The sequence below is a fragment of the Tiliqua scincoides genome, chromosome 1 (genome assembly GCF_035046505.1).
Source record: "Tiliqua scincoides isolate rTilSci1 chromosome 1, rTilSci1.hap2, whole genome shotgun sequence".
In the NCBI taxonomy this organism is placed as follows: domain Eukaryota; kingdom Metazoa; phylum Chordata; class Lepidosauria; order Squamata; family Scincidae; genus Tiliqua; species Tiliqua scincoides.
Window position 1 is genome coordinate 157,148,664 of NC_089821.1, and position 22,307 is coordinate 157,170,970.

Consider the following 22,307-nt stretch of genomic DNA (forward strand, 5'->3'; position numbering starts at 1 on the left):
ATGATCCATGAGCTGCTGGAGATCTTTGGCAGAGTGGGTAGTGACAGCTGCATCGTCGGCAAAGAGGAAGTCACGCAGACATTTCAGCTGGACTTTGGACTTTGCTCTCAGTCTGGAGAGGTTGAAGAGCTTTCCGTCTGATCTGGTCCGGAGATAGATGCCTTCTGTTGCAGTTCCAAAGACATGCTTCCAAAGGCATGACTGGAAGTGGCATCCAATAAAACCCAATCATGTAGCACCTAACTGTGATGATTACATAGTGAGAGCACTATACTCTGCACATGCTGAAGACATCTGTTAAGGGGGCCTGCACTGTATCTAGCACAAGATTGAGATCAGAATTTCCTCAGCCAATGGTAAAGGGAAACTTACCCCTGGGTAAACCACCACAGCCCCAATGAGTCTTCTTGGACTTGCACTACCTCAGGAGGTAGCACAAGTCTGAGGAGAACAGAACAGCTTCAAGTCGCTCTGTGCTGCTTGGGAACCGGGCTTGGGATCCGGCATAACAGCTGGGTCCCAGCCCCGCCTCCTGCTCCCCGCCTGCCCGCCCCAGAACTGCCCTTCACCTGCCCTCCCCCCCACAGCAGAACACCTCCCTCCCTCATCCTCCTTGCCCTTCTCAGACCTGTGTTGGCCAATACAACTCTGCCTCCCCAAGTCGGCGTGGAGGCTGGATGCAGCCTCCATGGGCTGGCATGCATCTCTGTGCTGGCCCAACTGACTCCGGAGGAGGCACAAACGTGTTTTACGGCACATTTGCGACCCTCCTGCGCCGGCACAAGGGACTTGCACTGGCCTAGGGCGCAGTTAGGATTGCACCCTATGGCTTTTCCTCTTTTCTTCTCTGCAACCTTGAACTAAGGTAGACATCTCATATCTCAAGGCACTTTCTATGTCAATAATTGCTTAGGAATGTCTTACAGCTAAATCCTGTCCTTCTCCTTCCCCCACCCCTGCTAATGCAGCTGTGCTGAAATGGCTTGTGCTGCATCCTGTGGGGAAGGCAAGAAGCAGAAATCTCCTCTGGGTAAGGGTACATTTGTTCCCTTCATGGCAGAGCCAAGGTTTTCTCCGCTGCTGCCTAGCCAGTGTTTCTGGCAGGGCATATTGGGCACTCCAAACACCTCCCTGCCCAGTCACCTAGTTGTCCCCTTCTGCAGCCTGCAGATCCAGTATATGGGGGAGGAACACTGTGTCAAACTCTTTTGAATAAAGAAATAGTTGAACCTTGTCTTGTGGGGGCATGACGCTGTATCCTGCCTTGTTGGGGCATGACACCCTCCATATACCCTCTGCACTCATGATGGTCTGGAGCTGGATGGAAGTAGGAGACAACCTTCAGGAGGGAGGACCCTCCTCTGCCACCCTTGCCATGGCAGACTGCATAAGGAATCCACAACCTGAGTGAACCAGAGACATAGTTTGTAAAAGCTCAGCACAAAGACACCATCTTGAAGCATTTGTGGGATGCCAACACTATAAGTTATAGGGTGGTAGTAGCACCTGGAGGGAGGGGCATCGTCCCCAGGTGGAATATGAGCGAGGTCTATGGTGACAGGTTGACCAGGCCACTGCCAGGGAAGGAACTTGATGGCCGTTGTTGGTCCCCTTTCCCTAGGGCCCAGGTACTTCAACATGCCTATGTCCTAACTGGATGGGACATCAGGGCACAAAGAAAACACTGGCCTGAACATTAGATTTGTTCTTCTGGTTCTTGGTAGCAGCCAACCTGAGGGTGCATTGCCAAGTCTGTCCTAGCTGTCCTAGAAAGGCAACATGTTCCCCAAGGCCTTCTCCCAGGAGGGGTCATTGCTAATTCCCTGGTCCTTTTCCTTCCTGCCTCTTTCCACAGCAGAACCAAGGCATTCCTTGCTGCCACTCTGGGCGGCATTCCCGGTGGGACATGCTGGCTGATCCAGATGGCCCCGCCTAAGTCTTCCAGCTTTCACACACCCAAGGTCTCCTCTTGCCTTGCAGATATGCGCTGTGTCAGGTGGGGAGCATGTATGAGCTCTTGCCACTGTGCCTTGTCGCTCTCTCCTCCACCATAACCTAAGAAGGACCCAGATGCACTCCTTCTGGCTTCCAAAGTTGTGGGCACTTCCTCCAGAGCCAGTTAAGTCCAGGATCAGACAGTGATATGGGAAGTCTGAAGCATGACTGCACATTGCATTCTATTTCTTATGAACAGGTGGAACAAATATTTTCTCAAGTTTTCCTTTGGGGTATTTGGAACAACTTGTGTGTAGCTAAGAGGAATTGCCATAGGTTTGTAAAATTGATTCATTCCCAAGGCTAGGGGCCAGAAACTGGAAGTGTTATAAGACAGTGGCTGCAATCCTAACCACACTTTCCTGAGAGTAAGCCCCATTGAACAAAATAGGACTTACTTCTGAGTAGACCTGGTTAGGCATCGTTTCTCAATGTTTGTTGTCCACTGTACCACTTCACATGGCGCACCTATTCAAAATACCTCCAGAAGTAATTGGCGATGACATCATCACCAGTTACTTCTGGGTTGGGAGGCCAGAGGCGATGCTACAAACACTAGTAAGAGACTCAAAGTGGACAAGAGAGCTTTTTCAAGCACGAAAAGTATGCTTTGATGCTCTTACTGCTGAGCCAAGCCTCCTACTGCTGTTTGCAGGGTGACCAGATGTCCTCTTTTTCAGCCTCGTGTCCTGGGAAAGAACTTAAATGTCCTCCTTTTCCCTGGGAGTGGGCCCCTGCAGGCAGTGCATAGCCTTCTTGTAATTAATAAATTATACGTAATACAGTTTAAAATTTATTAATGTAGTGATTAGATCAGGGGTGCTCAAACTTTCAACTTTAGGGATGCTGGACCTTTAACAAGTGTATAGAAGAGAGAATTTCAGCAGGTGCAGCTTGTCATCTGTGTCAGCCCAACCCTTTGCAGGTCTACTCAGAAGTAAGTCCCATTCTGTTCAGTGGGGCTTCCTCCAAGGAAAGTGTGCCGAAGGCTGCAGCTGAAGCCTACAGAGGCCAAGCATTGCTGGCCAGGAGAGAGCACTGGGCTGCCCCCCTGGCAACAGCTGAGGCGGCGCCTGAGGCAGCCGGGGAGGAGGCAGGGCAGAGCAGAGCGCGCCCTGCCTGACAGACAGCCCGGAGCGCCTCCCCCAGACAGAAGACTGAGAGGAAGAAAAAGAAGAAGAAGCGGCAGCGGCTCCCAGGGAGTGACGAGCCCGCCCGCCCGTCCCCTCTGCTCGCTGGCTGGCTGGCGCGCGCGCGCTTTGCTGGGTCGGGTCATTCTTGCGCGCGCCGCCCGGGGATGGCTCAGCGTTCCATGCTCGGTGTGCAGCGCTGTGCAAGGGAGGCGAAGGGAGCAGGTGAGGGCGTGCGTGCTCGGCACTGGGGGAGGTGGAGGAGCCAAGGGGGTGCTGGTGGTGGTGGAGGAGGGGACGGACCCAGAACTTGGTGCCTGGGGGAGAGGAGGAGGAAGAGCTGGCACTGCTGGGAAGGAAAAAAGGGAAGGAAGGGTCCGGCCTCCGGTGCAGCTTGAGGCTGCTTGCCTGCACAAGGCGCTGGGGGTGGCGCAGGTTCTTTGGGTCTTTCATTCCCCCCACACTGAGCCTCCCCTCCCCACTGTGGATGCTTTTTCGCCCCCGCGCGTTTTGCTCTGGAGTCGGAAAGGGGGGGCTTGACCCCCCCCAAGGCAAGGTGCGGAGGAGACGAGGGGTGGTGAGTGGGTGGTGCGTGGGGGAGGGCGAGGCACCTGTTGCTGGTGCTTTGCATGGCATCCCTCCAGCCATCGCTCCCCCCTCCCTCAGCGCTGACCTCGGCTTCAACTGCGATGTGGCTGGCTAAAAGGATTACCCCGGCTGCAGAGCCTCCCCCGCTCCCAGATTGGAGGCAGTGAAGTTGGACGTGGGTGAAGGAGGCTTACCTGCTTTGGCTTTCGGTGGGGTGGTCCCAGGGCGGGGGGGCACCCAACCCCCAGGTTTTCTTGGTGGAGGGAGATGTTCCTTTTCAGGTTTGGTTTTTGTGTGGCTCACTGGCAGGGTGGGTAGGTGGGTGGGGGACCCTCTTCCTGTACATCTTGGGTTTGCCTTCCTGATGATCTCTAGGGAAAGGGTAGCTGGGCAGTGGTGGTCAAGTTGGGTATGGCTTGCACCCAGTACCCACCTTCCAAAATTGACCCTGCTGTTTCCATGGTAAGCTGCATGGACTAGGAGGGTTCAACTCAGTCAGTGCGTGGCTTGTCAGATTTAGATAAGATAAACAGAATTCAAAGCCTGACAAAAATACACCATGTCCATGGCATAAACTGGCTTCAGCAACTGGGCTGTGGTTGTCACCAGGAATATACTGTGGGGCCTCCACACTGCAGCTGCAGCCGTGTGAATCTTGTGGTGAGTCCCCACAGTGCTTTCCTAACACCAGTCACCAATCCCCCACCATGCAAAGCATTCCTCCTTTCCCATTTGTGGCAGCCACTTGGTGATTATGGTGTTTGATGCTGTCCTAAAAGGTCAATTCAGAAGTTTGGAAAGAATCTGAATTGACCTTTTAGGATAGCATCAAACACAATGATATGGTATGGTATGGCCTTCATAGGGCTTTGTGGTTTCCGAATGATCTCTCAGAGGTGTTGAAGTTGTGCAGCCTTGAAATAGGACTGTACTGTGTCAGAGCCCTTGGGGAGGGTGCAGTAAAGATTAAATGGGTATTCCAGCTAAAAGTATATTTTGGGTGTGGGGGAAGAAAATATTGTGAAAATATATTGCCAGACTACATGTGATGTGAGTGATCTGTGTTTGGATCACTTGTTTTTAACTTGAAAGCTGCCAGAGGGGCTCCAGATTCAGTTGAAGCAGTTACACTTGGGGCATGTTAATATCCTCTCTTCTCTGCATCATTTTTCTCAAACTTAGTCTGACCTAACATTCATTTTTCCTAGTCCAAATTATGCCGGAAGCTGCTGTTACCCTATAGATGAAAAAGCTGTGGGAAGACAGATTAGTTTGGAGAAGAGTAGTAGTGGTGGGAAAGGATTAAACAGCCTGTCTCCAGCACCTCTGCCCCATTCAATAAAAACAGTAATGTCTGGAGATCTAGTCACTTAGTTATTTCCTGTTCCTTAGTTATTTCCTGTGTGATGTGTTGTTTGCCCCTCGCATGATAGGGGCAAACATGATCTACAATACTATTGCATGATCTTGCAATAGTATTTTTGATAGCGTGCTACCACCAAATTTGTCCATAAACATTGAAAGATCCAGGTATAGGTTAAATATTTCCCCTTGTTGTACATCTTTTCTGCATCTCCCTCCTTCCTCTCCTATCTTACCACCATACTGAGATTTGGAAAATTAAAATTACAGTAGGTTGTTTATGGTTTTCTGAACTTACTCCTCAAATTGGAGGACATTATGTTTATGTTGAGGGTTGTGTACTAATTTCCAAGCTGGTTTCCCCCCTTATCAGCAGTGAAAATCAGGCTGAGGTTAAAACAGGTGTATGGTTTACATTGCACTAGAGCAGCATTTCTCTAATGTTTGTCCTCTGCTGTACCACTTTGCATGGTTCACCCATTTGAAGTACTACCGGAAGTAACAGGTGATGAAGTCATCATGAGTTATTTCTGGATTAGGAGGCCAGACACAACATGACAAACACCAATAAGAGGCTCAGGGCAGATGGAAGGGCTTTTTGGAGAGTGCGAAAAGTGCACACTGGAGTTCTGCCCACCAAGCTGAGTCCCCTACTGCTGCTTGTTGCATTGCAGTGCTGGTCTTGCTGCCAGGTAGTGGAAGTGTGGGGGTCCCTTGAGTACTAGTAGACACCACCTCAAGTACCATTGGTGGTGCAAGTACCACAGGTTGAGAAATACTGTGCTAGAGCTCTTGCAAAACATTTGTTGCATCTCAGTGTAGTTGTGTAGATTAAAGGCGTCAATGGACGCCAGATTTGTTCATCATATTAACAACGTCAGTGCCCTAAATAATTGTATTTTCTGTAAAACAAAGAAAGATTTTTAATTGCCTTCCTCCCACCCCTAACCAGAGGAAGGGGCCGCAAAGCAGGAGTTGGCAAAGATTGTTCTGCTTCCATTCTCCTCTTAGTTATGAAATGTAAAACCTTCTTAGTTATCAAAACAAGGTTTTGATTTTTAGATACAATAAGTGCTTTGATCAGGAAGGTGTCATGAGTCAGTAGCATGGCTGAGATCTTCTCTAGTGGTTATTACTTATTTGGGTCACGATAATGCCTTGCAGAGCCAACAAGGGTTTCTGTGTTTCAGGATCTTCATTAATACCTAAATAAAGAGATGGGAAAATTCATTTCTCAGACAACTTACTGCTTTGTGTCTGCCCATACTGAAGGGACACAACAAGTCTGAAGGATCTCTCCAGACTGGCAGAATGGGCAGCAAAATGGCAGATGCGCTTCAATGTCAGTAAGTGTAAAGTCATGCACATTGGGGCAAAAAATCAAAACTTTAGATATAGGCTGATGGGTTCTGAGCTGTCTGTGACAGATCAGGAGAGAGATCTTGGGGTGGTGGTGGACAGGTCGATGAAAGTGTCGACCCAATGTGCGGCGGCAGTGAAGAAGGCCAATTCTATGCTTGGGATCATTAGGAAGGGTATTGAGAACAAAACGGCTAATATTATAATGCCGTTGTACAAATCGATGGTAAGGCCACACCTGGAGTATTGTGTCCAGTTCTGGTCGCCGCATCTCAAAAAAGACATAGTGGAAATGGAAAAGGTGCAAAAGAGAGCGACTAAGCTGATTACGGGGCTGGGGCACCTTCCTTATGAGGAAAGGCTACGGCGTTTGGGCCTCTTCAGCCTAGAAAAGAGACGCTTGAGGGGGGACATGATTGAGACATACAAAATTATGCAGGGGATGGACAGAGTGGATAGGGAGATGCTCTTTACACTCTCACATAATACCAGAACCAGGGGACATCCACTAAAATTGAGTGTTGGGCGGGTTAGGACCGACAAAAGAAAATATTTCTTTACTCAGCGCGTGGTCGGTCTGTGGAACTCCTTGCCACAGGATGTGGTGCTGGCGTCTAGCCTAGACGCCTTTAAAAGGGGATTGGACGAGTTTCTGGAGGAAAAATCCATTATGGGGTACAAGCCATGATGTGTATGCGCAACCTCCTGATTTTAGGAATGGGTTAAGTCAGAATGCCAGATGTAGGGGAGAGCACCAGGACGAGGTCTCTTGTTATCTGGTGTGCTCCCTGGGGCATTTGGTGGGCCGCTGTGAGATACAGGAAGCTGGACTAGATGGGCCTATGGCCTGATCCAGTGGGGCTGTTCTTATGTTCTTATGTAACAAACAAAAAATGACCACATAAAAATTGTTGATGAGGAAAACAAGCAAATGTTGGACTATTTAGTCTGCCTGTTTGGCATCTGGGTTTTTCATTTTCTCATATCTGTAATAAATAGAAGAACCAACATGCTCATTGGGGTTGTACAATTTTATTTTATTTTCTTCACAGAGTTAGTATTGGGATCTAGTATGCTGGGAAAAATATTTAGTAGTTCAGCTGTCTTTCATTTTGTTCTTGAAAGAGAAGAAATAGCAGTTTTAATGTGCCCAATGCCTTTTAAAATGTATAGATGTGTCATTGATCCCTTTTCTGTGTTCTGTTTATCTTGGGTTGATGTTAATATCTAGTTGTGACACAAATAGGCTCTTGCGTAGCTTAAAGAATCACAGTTCTCATTGTGTAAGTTGAAAGCAAGCGCATCTTATAAAAGATCCTTTGTAACATTGGTTGTATTCTGCTAGCTTCATCCTCATGTTCCTGGTGTTTGTTGATGTCTCTCATAGAGGCCTGGCGCTGGGCTTGATTTTAATATGTTTGTCCAATCTCATTCAGCCAAAATCTTTGGTCTGGCTCTCAATATAGTAACACAGAGAAAACTCCCATTTTCTCTTTGGCACTGCTTTGTCACGATAGGAATAAATATTAGTACAAAACCACCTCTGCAAGTAGTGCTGAAAATGCATTTTCTATTTTAATATTGTTCTTATTCTCCCCCTTCCCGCTTAGCCTTTTTTTCTCTTCTGCCTCATCAGAAACTCATTTGGTGGTGAATCTGTCTTGTTGGAGGGGAAGAAAGGCGTAAATGTATTACGCATTAGCTCGGAGAAAGCGACTCTTTTACACACCCATCATTAGACCAAAATAGCAGACAAACCTCATAGTGGTGTCAAGCCCATGTTGTTTTCTCCTCCCCTGCTGTGCTCAGGCCGCTGGGACTCCGCTCCGATATCTGCTGCTGCTGGAGCTCTGCCGATGGCGTGGCACACAGATAGCTGCCCAGTTATTGTGTGCCTATCTCCCAAAGTTGGAGCGCTCTCTGCTCCCGGCGAGAAAGAAGGACTCAAAGGCAGAAGTTCTCCACCACACTCCTCCTTTACTATATACAAAATATTTACAATGTCCAGATAGTACATACAGTACACAATTCTCAATTCCAACGGCCGTAGCCTCCGGCTCAACACTACTCTGCATCTCCCACAACTTTGCTTGCCCCTGCTGGAACTTATACTTCTAGTGACCAATCACAGTGCAGGAAATACTGCACAGTCATGCTGACTATGCAGGTGCAGTCACACATTCACACACTCACATAAGGTCACATGACGCACATCACCCGATGTTGCATCAGCTCCAAGTTCCCAGGGTGCTGTGCTGGCTTGCTTTGGCCAAGGCTTCAGGCCTGCTACTATGCAGCCAGTAAATTACTTGTCAGGACTGGGGCTCAACCCGTGACAGTGCCATTCTGTTTTGTGTGATGATGGACTGAACCTGCGCCTGAAGTGCATGTATTTTATTGCTTTTCTTGTTTGCTCTATGAACCAGCGTAAGCAAAGTAGGAAGACCAGTTCTAAGTTCATTATTCTTCATAAGTACATCAGGATTGTATACTTGGCCTAACATTTACAGTTATATGCTTTACAAATAAAAGCTGAGCTAAGCATTTGTTTTAGCAGTATTCCTTGTTGCATTAATGGTTCTAGCGCCATCTTCTCATGTTTTCACACTCACATACTCACACCTATTTTCATCAGGGTATCAGTTTCAGGGTTACGCAATTTCTTGTTCACTGTCATTGTTGCCATTCACATAATGACAGGTGCAGGCTAGGCTTGTTATTAACCATGAGAAAGCAAAAGATCACAAATGTAAGCCACTCCATAGCCAGCAGTGGGAAAGTTCTATTACAATTCTAGCTTGGGTTTTCTATTGAAACGTTCTGAAATATTTTGACCAGGTTTAAGTAGCAGTAATGGTGGTTGTTCACATTTGCACAGCTGTTACACTTTCCCCTAGCTGCTGAAACATGAGAGGTCTGCTGATGAAAGCCCCACCCTTATGGTCCTTTCACACAGGAACATGATTTGGACCTTTAGCCTTGCCAGTGCCACATTGTGTCATCATGGCAGCTCATGGGTGGAGCTGGTCATTAAAACCTCACATATCAAAAACAAATTATGGACGTGGCACTCAGCTTCCATATAGCCTATGCACCCTCAAAACATGTGCAGAAATTGGTGTGCGTGTGGGTGTGTTTTTCAGAATACCAAAGGAATAAAAACAGCTCAAGAAAACAGCAGTGGGAAGATTTTTGTAAGATTTGCACTATAATTTTGTTAATATTTTCATGTACTCCGCTCTTTAGGGTAGCGAATCCACCTGACCACTTCTTTCCCATCTGCGTTATGGGCAGCTTTGCTGCATTTCCAGGCATATATATAAAAGAAAATTATTTGGAATCTTTTTGCAGGAGAATTGCTGGCATCTTAGTCCAGTGGTTGTTGATGTAGTAGCTGTGCTAAATGCATGCAGGGGGAGGGGTATGCTCCCATAACTTTGGCACTGCCAATATCTTTACTCCCATGTATTTTATATTTTCTTTGAATTATATGCAAATATATAGCAAGCTGGCACATTTCCAAAACCACATTATCTGTTATCCAAATGTTAATATACAAAGTTGGTGCTAAAATATGTATTCACAAACGTGGCTACATAATACACCCATGATATTTTCCCCACCTCTTAAAAGTCTTTCTTTTTTAGTGTGGATGGGCAGTTAGCCTGAAAATAATAATTTTTTTGTAAGTCATATCTTGTATAACTTTTAAATGTTCAGCTAATTTCCATAAGGTAAGTTGTATATTTAGGAATAATTCCTAAATGCCAGTGTTTCTTTTGGGAGTTCTTGACAAAGAAGGGGAAAAAGCAACAGCCAGCAATCAAACTTCAGTTGTATGTGTAGTGTTAATAAATTATTTTCCTGTTAATATCTTTTAATTTCTCTCTTTGGTTTTTGTCTGGCATGCTTTTCATGCTTGCCATTTTGTTGACCCAGTTTAAAGTTGGCAGTTCCTCTTTAATTTGACCCAGTTTCTTCCATCATTAGTTTCCCCTCTGGGGAATTTGAGATCATTTTTATTAATCAGAGTTAGAGTACTGCTGTATACCATAACACACTCATTATTTGAACCTATATGATATAATGACTGAAGTTCTGATCTCTAAATACCAGAGAGTGAAGTTGAGTAACATTTGAGAACATTTAAGTAAGATCTTTGAGCCGTGTATGTGTTGGAATGTTGGTAAATTCACTAGAATCATCTGTTTTGTCCAGGCATTTTAAAGGCTGCGGTTTGCTATACTCATTTGTCTGAGTGTAAATTTCTCTAAGTTCATTGAGTCTTACTTCTGCATTGACATGCATAGGCTTGTGCAGTAATATGTTGCTTGTTTGCAATTCTCTTTTCTCACTTCCATTATCAAATACTACTTTTTAAATGGCAAATATAGACAGCATTTTAAAATGCTTTTAATTACACTGGACAACAACTTTTTACACAGGTCATGCCCCCCAAGATTAAATTAGTCATTTCTTATAGATTTTGAAATGCTGAACACAAATATGTCAATGGAAATGTGAAATTGGCTATGGTTTGTGGGAGATCAGCGATAAATCAGCGTATGTAGTTTCTCTTAAACTAAAGTCAATTGAGAGATTTCATTGTCATTTTTTGTGTTCAGCACATCGAAATTAGTAAAGATTAGCTATTTTCATCAGTATGTAAGGGGCTAATCAAGATACAAATGAAACTGGAAAAGAATTGCAGCTGCAATTCTGTATACACTTTCCTGGGAGTAAGCCCCATTGAACACAATGAAACTTCTAAGTAGACATGCCTAGGTTTGCGCTATAAGTGTTAATACGAGATGTCGTAACATACAAAGTAAATAGCATTGGGGATTCACTTATGTGTTTATCTTGTTTATATTTATATCCCGCTTATGTTCTTAATTTCAAGGCAGCTAATCCATCAGTTTCTAGTAAGCTGCCTTCTGGGTCAGAAACTTACAAATGCAGAGGGGCTCCGATATCTACGGATTCTGTATCTGCGGTTTCATTTATCCATGGGACTCCATGCCCCCACCAGAGGCTCTTCTGAGCCCACAGAGGCTGCACACATCCACCAGCAGCCTCTGCAGGGCTCAGAATGACTTTTACAAGTGAAAAAGTCACTTCCATTTTTTTGGCAAAACCGGAAGTGATGCCTATAGATTGGAAATAATTACAGTTTATTTTGTAGATAATAAGTATACATTAGATCCTGTCTCTGAACTTATGGTAAAACTGTTGCAGTATCACAGCACGTTTGTGGTGTCATTGATCTTATAAATTTTCTGTGTTAGCATAATTTAAGATGCAGTATTTTTCAGAATAATCATTGCAAAGGCAAGATGTGGTTAGGATAATGAGAGAACCATGGCAAGTGATTCTACAAGAGAAAAGTTTGAATTGCAAGACTGGATATCTCTTGCTGCTTGGAAACTCATGCCATGGTATGGATGCTTTATCCAAGTCTATATGCCATGATTGGCAGCGTCACTGCAAGCTTTGCAATGTATGTACTTTCACCTATGTGGAAATTTAGCTCTCTCTAGAAATTAATAATGTATGATGCTGTCCCAATAATTAGAAGACCCCTCTACGTTTCACAACATTTCTCTTATTAACTATGCAGATCTTTAGTGTCTCAGGGTAGGACATTCTAACCTAGCAGCTGTAGCATAGCAGATGTAGCCCCGAAGCAAACTGATACCAGGTGACTGGTATAGTATGCAGCTAGATTTTCCAGTGAAAAGTATTGAGTATGCTTTAAGCAAAACAACAAGAGAGTATTCTAGCAAAGCCTTTCCTTCTATGTCAGTAATGGCCTTAGGGTTATATTGGCGCTACCATTTTAATGCCTAGAAATTGGATCCATTTAAAGTAGATGGTGATTGTGACAGTGTTTATAGTTTCACAGTAATATCTTCTTATTTTTCTCCATACATTGAGTTTTTGCTGTAGTATATTTATTTACAGACCCTATATGCTGTGTTATACTTTTGTTCTCAATTGGCTTTAGTAAGAGCAATATTATTATTAATTAGGCATCCAGCAGTGCACAACATTATTTTCTCTTAGAGTAATTCCAGCAGAATGAACCTCTTTTCTATGAAATTACCTTTTATCACATATGTGGTTACTGGAGTCATGAAAGCACAAACTTTCAGGCATGCTTCTGTTGTCATTATTCATGGAGACTTCTAGGTCATGGTATAGTGATCAGCTTAATAGAGTGATTATGGAATGAACAGGAGTTGAAAATAATGCTTCTACTGGCTTTAAGGCATCTGTGAGAGTGTTAAATTTTTGTAAAAAATCTTCTCTCTAATGGTCTGATAAGTACAGACTAATTGTTTTGCCACCATTTCCATTTTGCCTGCAGCCAGAACTGTAGTCCAGCATGTCAGATTGCATCAAAACCTTTTTAGAAGGAAGTAGTAGAGGGAGGGATACTTCCAGTGAATGTGCTGGGTTACTGCCTGTGTATTGTACTTGATAACTAACTTCAAGTGGAAGAATAACTGATAGTCCAATCCTGTGCCTGTCTGCTCAGAAGTAGGTAAGTGTGTATAGGATTGCAGCCTGAATCTGTTCCCTGTTTCGTACTATCATTTTTTTATGATTTATAGAATTCTAAGGCTGCAGTCCTATACACACTTCCCTGGGAGTAAGTCCTATTGAAATTAATGGGACTTCTGAGTAGACATGCATAGACTTACACTATAAATTTACAATTTAACTCAATTTCTGATATTTTGAATTTGTTATAAACTCTGCTGAATGCCATTTTCAAGGTATCCAAATCATCAAACATCACTCACTCATCAAACATCACCCATGATATTTTTTTAGAGTGAATGCACCAGCTGTACTACTAATGGCAACTATGATTCCCGTGTTGAGAGAGAAAGGAATTCATTCTTATTTTAGTAGTCATAGTCCTTATGTTCTTGAACATATAGTGTGTGTGTGTGTTATGTGTATATGTGTATAATGGGCAGGAGGTGTGATCTGGGGTTTGAGCTATTGCTCTGCCCGAAGAAGCTAAGCAGGAGTAACTCTAATTGTGCCTTGGATGGGAGACCAAAGCTGTCAAGCGGTTGTGAGAGAATGGAGCTGTGAGGGCAAAACAGTCACTGTGATATACTGCTGTGAGAAGGTGGAGGAGCATGGAGGTCAGCTGCCAAGAATGAATAACAGTCTGGCTGTTTGTAGCTGTTCCTGCAGGAAGCTCAGAAGGCATGCGAACTATGCAACAAAAGGAATGATGACCATACCGTGAAGGGAAACATCTGACAAGGGTTTTATGAGTTTCTCATAGAACAATAATTGTAAAAACTCCCATTTGTTAAAGAGTTTGGTGACAGCCTGCCTAGTAAATCACCTCGAGTCTGTAAGACTTTCTCTCAATGTGAGTCGGTGAGAAAGGTAGTATATAAATTGTGTATGTGTCTGTATGCATGCATGTATGTATGTATGGGTGTATATCAAGATTGGGCTATAAACTTAATGTATATGTTTGCATATGTAGAACAGTTAAAAAGAAAAATGTTGGTGTGAATAGTAATAGCTACCTGGAGTTCTGATCAGTGTACAGTATTCCCGTATGGAACTTGTCTTGCCTGTCTCCTCCCTGCAGCAAAAAACAAAATAAGTCATTGTTTTTCCCTTGTGAAGCTCTTTTGCAGCATGACCCCAAGTCCTAATTTTCATCGATACTGTAAGAGTCACATTTATAGCACAAGTAAAACACACAAAAGAGATGTGGGTGATATAGTGTTAGACTTTTAGTGAAGCATGCTTGCTATAGTGCAATATAGGAGTATGAAGGCTTTTTAGTAATATCTTTTCATCAGATAAGATGTTCAATCTTGATTAAACAAGCAAAAAAAAAATACTGGTTCTGCAATCCTTTACTCACTCAATCCTAAACTTAGAAGTAAGTCCCATTGAACTAATGGGACTTCTGATTAGACTTGTCTAGTGTTGCACTGGTATCATGGTTATGGTGTTGGACTTAATGGTTATGATGTTTGACTTATGGTGTTGGACTTAGGCAGATCCAGGTTCAAATCCCCACTCAGCCAATAAGTTTCTTGGGTGACATTGGGCCAGTCACTGTCTCTCAGCCTAACCTCACAAGATTGTTGTGAAGGCAAAAGGAGAGAAGTAACCATGTACACCACCTGAAGCTACCTACTCAGATGAAAGGGTGGTATAAAAATGTGGCCGAAAGTACTCTGAACATTCAAAAAGTGCCATATAAATACTGGGCTGCATTGTAACATTCTTTGGAGTGGAACTCTGTAATCAGAAACTCCTTCCATTCTGGAAGGAGATTTTAATGGTGAAGGAAAACAAGGCTTAGAATCCTAACATTTGTAAACTGAAATGTGTCATAGGTGATAGTAGTGATGTAGGAAAAAAATATTGGAGTCGTCATGTTTGATAGGTCAGTGAAAATATCACATCAATATTCAATCGCCATGAAAAAAAGGAAATGCCATGATATGGTTTTATTAGGAGAGGAGTCAAAGGAAGTTTATTTAAGAGCAAGAAAAGCTGCAACTCAACTCGCATGATCACATAGTTATAGCATCCTCTGTGGGAGGAAGTGCAAAGCATTTGGGGCTTTTTATTGCAGGTTTATAAAATTATGCATAGTGTACAGAGATGAATTTTTCCCCCCTTTCTATTATAATAAGATGGTCTGGTGGGGAAATTTATTGGCAGTAGGTTCAGGTCAGTGTTTCTTCTCACTGGGTCTAAGATAATACTTTAGTAGGACCCACTGAAATATATAGTAAAGAACAAGTATTTGATTTCTCCAGAACTTGCAATCTGTAATTCATTTCTAGAATTCATTGCCACAGGTTATGGTATTTTATATTTTATATGATATAATATTTTATATTTTAAAATATGATAATATTTTAAATGATTATAAAAGGCAATAAGATGTTTGTGAAGTACTGTTCTGTCAACAACTGTTGGTTATGAAACCCCCATGTTTGGCAGCGGGGGGGGCAACAAGATAGGAGAGCTGTCATGTTCATGCGCTACTTGTGGTCTTCTTAGAGGTACCTGTTTGACCAGTGTGGGAAACAGGATGCTGGGCTATATTGGCCTTTGCTATCTTAGCAGGGCTTGTTTCAACTGCATACATTAAATGTTTTGTACTTACTTACTTACTCAGTGGCATTCTTAAGGGGATGGAACTACCCCGGCTCCATGCTTGGGGGGGGGTGTCAGGGGTGTCTTTCTGAGGCCAGGGAAGTGTGTTTGTAAGGCCTCCAGCAGCCCTTCTGAGGGTCGGGGATGCAGTGAGTAGGCCTGCCTGGTTTTGAGAAACGCACTTCCTGGTTTTGAGAAAACTGGAAGCATGTTTCAAGGTAGCATCAAAAATATTTGCCTTGGGTGCCAGATGGTGTAGCTACACCACTGCTCCAGCCTGCCCCAAAGCTGTGTTGGATGCAGCATAGGCCATGCAGTCCAACTGTGCCAGCTCAGCTCAGTATTGGGCTGCCTGTCGGCAATCTTTGAAGCAAGATGGTTAACATGTTCAGCTGTGAGACATTATTGAATGGGAGAGAGAGAGTTGGGACTGTGAATCAGCACTGAGGACCAAGGAGCAGAATGGTTGTGTTGGAATATTCCAAGCACGCTGTATATAGATTTTAAATGTGCCCTTAGCTAAAAGGATGGGTCAAGACAGAAACTGAAATAGATTTAGTTAGTGACTAAAGACTAATGTGGGCTTTAAACTTCTGCACCTTCCAGGTTGGTCAGCTTAACTGACTTGTATAGACTTTGAAGCTAGCATTACTGTTGCATTTAATGGGCTTTAAAATGGTTGTGCCCTATGATGCATTGGAGTCTGTTGATTCCATAGAGTTGCTTCCATTCCTGGGAATGAACATTTTAAAATAAGGAAGCAAGAAAATTACAAGGCATTTGATCCTTTGAAGCATTGTATTTTCTGTTATGGCAACTGGAAATAACATGAAGCTTTTTTTATTTAGTCATTCATTAATGTCTTGCTAGCAAGGATTTGATTGGTATGTTTTTATAATGTCTGTTTTTTTAAGATACTTTTCTTTAAAGCTGTCTATTGATCATTCGTTAAGCGGGGTTGACTGCAGTAACAGCAAAATTCGAGATAGGAAATTTGGGAGTGTGGAGGAAGGTTAGAAGGCTAATGGCCAAATTCTGTACTCCCATTTGTGACAGTGGGAGGAGTGTCCTGCTGTTGCAAAAGGCCCAGCAAGAGTGCGTGAAGCACACTGCGACAGGGCCAGTCCAAGCCTCCACCACAAAGTGGCAATGGTCTGGAGCCATGCTACTGCAGCTTCAGAGCCATGTGGCCATGGGACTTGGACTGCGTCAGTCACTGTGTCCGTCCCCCGTAGTGGGTGCATGTCATGGGCAGGGGGAGGGGCAGCACAGAATGTTTGGGGTGGTTCAGGGGACAGGGTGCAGACCAAGGGAGGGAGTGGGTGGAGCTCAGTGGCAGGAGCTCAGTGGCACTGGTGTACACCAAGATCTTCTCTCAGTCCTTCCCCTTTTCTCTCCTTAGCATTATTCTTCTATTGATCCTTTTTTTATTCTTCTGTCTTAAAGAGGCCAGAATACAGCATGATGCTTTCTCTCTGCTGTTTGGTGGTGCTGCCGCAGTTTGCCAATTTATGGCTCAATTCATGTCTCACTGACAGCCCAATTTTATATGGTTTTATACCACTGGAACTATGATATTGCTAGAATAAGTAGGGTCCACTCTGACTGCTGCTGTGGGTGAGAAATACCCGCAAGATCATACCTAACAAGATTCACAACTCATTCCTAACAAAAGTCCCACACTGCAGTGCAGTGGAGCCAGTGCAGCCTCTCTTGCCTCCATGTGAGACTGAGGCTGCTGGAAGTCTCGGGATAAGGGGTCATTTTCCCCTTATCCCATGTAGAGCCCTAGCAGCCTCTATGGGGCTACTCAGATCTGCATCAGCAATATTGCACAGCTACCCTGTGTTGGGCTTCCAAGTCCCCTCCCAGGCCTGAACCACCCCTCCCTGCCTCAAAACTCCCCCATTTTGCCATCCCCCCACTTGCCCCCACTGCCTAGCGGAGCATCCAAATATCCTGGTGGGAGCAGGTCTCCAACTGGTAGTGGCAGGCCAGCATTGGTCTTACCACCAGCATGACGATCATTTCCACTGCCGCAGTGTGCCTTATGGCATGCTCGCAACAGTGTGTCCTGCTGGCAAGAGGCTGGTTTAGGATTGGGCTGTTAGTCATCCAGATGTGACCAGAGAAATTTAGGACCCAGCCTCTTTGAAGCTCCAGTAGCATAAAAGTAAGAGTGTTGTTGATGTTTGGACCATCTGGGTGAGTAGTCTGGCTATTTTTTAAAATATCGAATCAATAAGAATTTTATCTCATGCCTAGCTACCCCCCCTTTTTTTGCTTTGCTTTACTGTACATCCAACCTGATAAAGACTTTTAGGTAACTCAAAGACTTTCTGAAGATTTTTTTGTCTTTTAAGTTGGCCATTATAAAAATATTACAGGATTGCAGTTTTGGCATTTTGTGGGCTGTTTGGGATTGTTTGTCATTCACTTACTCATATTTATTTCTACAACACTGAGGGATGCAAACAGAAACATGAGTGTGTTTGTGTGGCCTAACGAAACATGGAGATTCTAATAAGATAGTGCCTTGCGTGATTAGTAACCCATCCTTGCTCTAGATCAGTGATTTTTCAACCTTTTTCATCTCATGGCACACTGACGAGGTCCTAAAATGGTCAAGGTACACCATCAGTTTTTTGACAGTTGACAGGGCACTCCATGCTGCTGGGGGGAGCTCACATCCCCCAATGGCCCTTCTCCCCGACTTCAGTGGCATACCTGTGAACCTTTTGCAGCACACCAATGTGCCATGGCACACTGGTTGAAAAATTGCTGCTCTAGATAGAGAGTGCATTCTAGACTAAAGGCCCAATCCTACTCAGCACATGCTGGGTCACTGCTGGTGTGGACTAGAGCAGGTGTTCCGTCGGTGCTAGCCCAGTGCTGGGCAGCCCTGGGCTAGTGCCAATGAAGCACCGGAGCTCTGCCGCTTGGTGGTCATGTGGACCGCTGAGCAGTGGAGAGGTAGGTGGGGGCATGGGGGAGGCGTTCTGGGGTGGGGGGAGGCAGAAGGAGGGTCGGGAGAGGGAGGAGGCATGCCGGACAGGAGAAGCATGGTGGGAGGGAGGTGGAACCGGTGGAGCTTTGCTCCACTGGATCTGGAGCCTCTGTGTCAGACTGGCAGCCCGACACAGAGGTCCTTCATTCTACGCCGACCTTTGGGTCGTTGTAGAATTAAGTAGTCCTATTGTGGGACAAAAGCCCCCTTCTCCCAAGGAGGAGGTGGCGGCTGCCTGGAGTGCACTGGATGCAGCGGCAGCCATTTTTGGCGCCTCTACAGCCCTGTGTGTCAGGCAGCTCAGGATTGGGCTGCCCATCAGTCTGAAATATGAATCTTTGTACAGGATGACAGAACTATAGCTTTTTTAGCTGAATATTTAGCTTTTATAGCTGAATATTTAAATTCAGCTGTTTTTCTGGTTGCACTAAACTACTTTTTTTCTGGAACAAAAGGAACATTTAGCAGATTGGTAGTGGGAGGCAGATGCTGAAACATTATAGGACATCTGTAGAAATCTATGGAATGGCAAATGCCAGATTATGCAAATAATGCATTTTTATTGCTGTTCTGTGACAGGTTGTCAGTGCATCTGTTTGGAAAAACAAAATGCATGTACTAATAAGTCTGTTAACACTCCTCACAAAAGTGAATTTTAAAAGGAGTTAAAAGCATGTAATATGGGAAATGTCACTTGTTTTTAAAACCCTCTTTTTCTATGTCATGAGCAAATACTGTGTGAAGCAATCTAATATCATGTGCATTTGAAGAGGCAATAATGAAAGCTTTTTTCCCCTTCAGAACGTGTGTGTTTTGCTTGCTGAGGTGGGAAAAAGAATGACTTGCGTTACAGCTAGCTTGCAGTGTGTTTAATTCATCTGGCTGTGCTAAAGCGAGTAGCTTTTCTAGCTGGCTTGGCTTCCTTCTGTTTTATGCCCATAAAAGGAGAAAAGCAGTGCCACGTGACTTCTGTAGTGAAGAAAAAAAATAATCACAAGTTCAAAACACTGTCTTATTTCAGAAGACATAATGTTGATATTTATGCCAAGATTTCTCATGTAATTTCTGTACAGTTAACATTAGTCGTGCCTGAGAATGTAGGAGAGCTGTTTCTTTGAAGTTCATCTTTGGTTTTGTTAGTGGACAACTGTAGTCCTTTGTATGCAACTTCTTCTGTTCATAGTAAGATAATGTTTAGCTTTAAGCGTTTTAATGAAATCCTTAATTCGTAACATCGTGAACTTCTCCACTGAATCACCTTCTTAAACTATAATCTGTAGAACCTTAGTTGAACTGAATAGAATTCTGATGAGAATATGTTAATAGCTTGATGCCCTCTAGTTTAGTCCTTCTGTGTTTCTGGACCTACATCAGGCCAGTTAAGAAAATCCCTTGATTTTGGCTGCCGGCATGTACCTCTGGGTCACCGGGGCAGCCTGCCCTGATTGTTGGGTCTTGCAAGCTAATTTTCATGAAGGTTTTGTTGTTTCTCCTGGGTGAGAAGTTAACTTTTAAGGCAAAGGTTTCAGGCATGCATCTTATATATGCAAGAAAAGATTTAATTTGATTTCAGATGTGGTTCTCTTGTATTTCTCAGGGGGAGAACAACTGACCCTATTCATCCCAGCACAGTATATTTTCCAGTAGCTATTTGCTGATGACTTTCATTTGTCTTTTTTTAGACTGTGAGCTCTTTCGGGACAGAAAACCTTTTATTTTTATTTTTCTCCATTTTCTGTTATGTAAGCCTCTTTGAGAAGACTTTATTGAAAACTGGTATATAAAAATCTAGATCTAATATATTTTGGATTGATTCCAAAAATAATTGTAGTAGTATGGGTAGGTGTAGTGCAGTATGGGGGAGTAGTGAAATAGAAGAATGTATAAGTTCTAAGATCCAGGCTTCCTCCTGGCCGATTTTCTTTCTGCAGCTGTAATTGAGGTAAGAAACAAGAGGACTGTTGAGAGTATTTGGCCCAGACTGGGCAGAAGTATCTACCGTTAATGTGAATGACATTATTGTGGTGTTGGATTGTGTGCTAGAGATGGGAATTCAGAAAGGTCACTCCCAGTTATTAATAAATTCTACAGCTCTTTTAACTTGTACAGTTCTTAGATGTCTTTCACTGGTTCTTGTTTTAACTCTGAGGTGAGCCAACATTATTCCCAGTTTTCAAATGAGAAGCTGAAGCAGTTCATGGAGCAGTTCTACAAGCTGGGTAGAGATGGAAAGGTCCTTGGGCCAGATTATGCCTATTTATGCTGGAGGTGAAAGATCATGTTTGTTTTTTTTAAATTCTCCCTGCGCAATAATAATAATAAACTACTGTGCGTAGATAAGAGTATAAGGTGTGGCGCAGCTCCTTTCTCCTTTCAGTTTACAGCTGAAAAAAGGAATAAGTAGCCCATTCTCTCCTGCATTCTGTCGTATCGCAGCCCAGTATTTAGCATCTCATCCTGGGTAATGCATAGAATGAATATAACACCCGAATCCCAAGTGTTAGCTACTTGAATATATTGGCTTCCAATGTCAGTGGAGGTTTCTAGATATGTTTCGCTCTCCAGCCAATCAGTGCTTTGGAGTCGGCACACAAGCCCTCCGACTCTGATGCCACGTAAAATTGCTTCCAGCTCCACAGCTCTCACTCTACAAGGAGTTGGAAGGAATTTTGAGTGGAGTTGGAGGTCTTGTGTACTGACTCCACAGCCCTGGTTGTGATGTTGTTGTATGATAGCCTCATGCATTAGAGAGGGGTAACAGCATTGGAACACAATCTGTGTGTATGTTCTTGACCTTCCATTGTTTGCCACACCTCCATAATAAGAAAAAGATGGCTTAGTCAAGCCTTGTTGTGGACTACTCATTTTATTTCAGAATCTTTTTTATCTTGCCACTATGCTTCATGTTGTCTTTAACCATGCTGTTACACAGTTCTTTTTAAAAACATGTCTTAATTTTTAATGTGTGCTGGAAGACTGATCATATGGCCTTCGTTATTTATTCCTCAGCAGGAAACTTCCAAAGCAGCAGCTGTGTATTGCCTTAAGTTAAATTGACTGTAAAGCATGATTGCTCAAACTTGGCATGCGTAATAAGCTTTGCTCTGAGAACCTATAGTTGACTGCTGTGTTGCAGGCACTGACCTAACTCTTTTGAAAAGTGTGTTTTATGATTAAATGGATTAGTTAAGTGTCATCTAAACAATACTATTGCACTCATTTCTATCCTTGAAATACGTAGGACTGTATATCTAAACTCTAGATATCATGGGGTTTTGGATTTATATTTCTCAAACATCTGCCCTTCTTTGTACAGTGTCAACTGCTTTTGAAGTGCAAAGGAATTTCAAAAGCAATGTGTGATGTGGCATGGAAACCCGCTGTTCAAAAACAAAACAAACAAAAGTCAAAACACCCTACTGCACATGCTTAAAATAGCTCTTTGGGTACCATGCATAAGAGTTGATAAGCATTAAAAAAAAACAACAACATTCTAAATAATGTAAAGCTTGCAAAGAATTGTGTTGTTAGTGACTAGAGATTCATGAGATGAAAACTATACATTCATCTTGTCCGTTTTCCTTATTTGAGAACTTAAGGCTTTGAATGCGGCCAGTAAAGGGCACAAACCCACAGTGTAAAACCAGCCAGGTGGACTCAGTAGGTGAGATACACAATGGTTCCTGGTCTGACCATGGTTCCTT

General features: G+C 43.7%; 1 protein-coding gene across 3 annotated transcripts in view; it reads left to right on the forward strand.

Annotated features, from left to right (window-relative positions):
- The first annotated feature begins 3,246 nt into the window (after positions 1-3,246).
- The window catches only part of CYRIA (CYFIP related Rac1 interactor A), a 69,543-nt gene continuing 50,482 nt past the window's right edge, over positions 3,247-22,307 (forward strand). For all 3 annotated transcript variants that reach the window (XM_066611893.1, XM_066611876.1, XM_066611900.1), the window contains exon 1: positions 3,247-3,350. The gene's annotated coding sequence lies outside the window, so the exon portion shown is untranslated. The remainder of the gene's footprint in view (positions 3,351-22,307) is intronic.